Raw genomic sequence first — 1,693 nt, 5'->3', positions numbered from 1 at the left:
TTTTTGTATGTGTGTGCCCTTTTGTTCTTTTTTATGATGAAAAAATTTATATTTAGAATTAGGCAGTTGGATTCAGTTTATTTTTTTCTTTTTTTTAATTTAATTTTTATTTTATATTGGAGTATAGTTGATTTACAATGTTGTATTAGTTTCAGGTGACAGCAGAGTGATACACATGTCTATTATTTTTCAGATTCTTTTCCCATATAAGTTATTATAGAATATTGAGTAGAATTCCCTGTGTTACACAGCAGGTCCTTGTTGTTTATCTATTTTAAATATAGTAGTGTATGTATGTTAATTCCAAACTCCTAATTTATCCCTCACCCCACCTTTCCCCTTTGGGAAACATAAGTTTGTTTTCTATGTCTGTGAGTCTGTTTCTGTTTTTGTAGATAAGTTTAGAAGAACCTAATTTTGTTGGCAACATCCAAAGCATCAGTCAGGACCTAGTGGAACATATGCCTTTTTCTCTCCATTGGGCTTGATTAGGGTATTGACCTTGGCCACTTCCATGTCATAGAGCTTCTCCACAGCCTGCTGGATTTGGTGCTCTTGGGGTTGATGTCATGATGAACACAAGTCTGTTGTTTATTGTTGTCTTCTACCTTCTACATGACTGACTTAGTAGTCAGGGGGAACTTGATAATGGCATAGTGGGGGCAGTCTTCCAAGGATATTTGGGCCGCCTTCAGAGCTGCTGTGTGGGTGGGTGACATATGGATTTTCCATTTTTGTGTGGCTGTGGACACCTTTGAGTGCTGCCTTCTTGGCCTTCAAAACCTTTGCTTTGGGGCTTCCCTGGTGGCGCAGTGGTTGAGAGTCCGCCTGCCGATGCAGGGGACACGTGTTCGTGCCCCCGTCCGGGAAGATCCCACATGCCGCGGAGCGGCTGGGCCCGTGAGCCATGGCCGCTAAGCCTGCGCGTCCGGAGCCTGTGCTCCGCAACGGGAGAGGCCACAACAGTGAGAGCCCCGTGTACTGCCAAAAAAAAAAAAAAAAAACCTTTGCTTTGGCTTCAGCTTTGGGAGGGTCAGGAGTTTCCTTCTTTACTTTCAGCAACATCTTTGTGAAAAGCTTGTCCTTTTCTTAAATGAGAATGTTTATTATGATTATTCAGTAATCCTTTTTGTGCTGTGTGTTTTGGAGTTTATTAAACATAACACTTAGTCTAAAGACCGTAGAAAGTCTAAATTGGGATTACGATGACACTAAAGGAGAAATAAATATCTGGGGAATAAGAACTCTGAGAAAAACTGACTTATATAATCATCTCTAAATGTAATAACTGGACTTGACTTTACATTGTTTCCTAAAGTCAAAAAGATATATACTCCTTAAGATGTTTTCTCCAGAACTCCTCCTTGCTAAACTTCCATAGTTTGGCCAGAAGTGTGTCACAAGATTGTCTCTAGTTGCAAGTAGAAACTGGAAAGATACTGCTAACTACAAAAATTACAACCCGTAACTACAGTTTTTTTTTACTTTTAATAAGAGGGAAGTAGAGAATTATAATTTAGTAGAAGACTATTCATAATTGCCTATTCAGAAAATGAAATCATTGAGTTCCAGTTAATTATGAGAGACTTCTATAAATGATCATTTGTTATCATAATGAGAAGACTTCTAAATTACTGATAAACATTGAAAAATTATTCTTTCATGGATTTAGAGAATGGTGGATTTCTTGCTT

The 1,693-nt window shown here is 38.3% G+C and overlaps 1 pseudogene across 1 annotated transcript; it reads right to left on the bottom strand.

Moving 5' to 3' along the window:
- Positions 1-401: 401 nt before the first annotated feature.
- LOC307065484 (large ribosomal subunit protein uL23-like) lies at positions 402-1,065 on the bottom strand (annotated as a pseudogene). Its single transcript has 2 exons — positions 1,006-1,065; positions 402-796 (listed from the first exon to the last, which is right to left on the bottom strand). The product of its transcript is annotated as a large ribosomal subunit protein uL23-like (transcript).
- Between the last annotated feature and the right edge of the window lie 628 nt (positions 1,066-1,693).

This window comes from Hyperoodon ampullatus, assembly GCF_949752795.1.
Source record: "Hyperoodon ampullatus genome assembly, chromosome: 2".
NCBI lineage: Eukaryota > Metazoa > Chordata > Mammalia > Artiodactyla > Ziphiidae > Hyperoodon > Hyperoodon ampullatus.
Note: the sequence above shows the minus strand (reverse complement) of the source record. Positions and strands in the feature narration are given on the sequence as shown.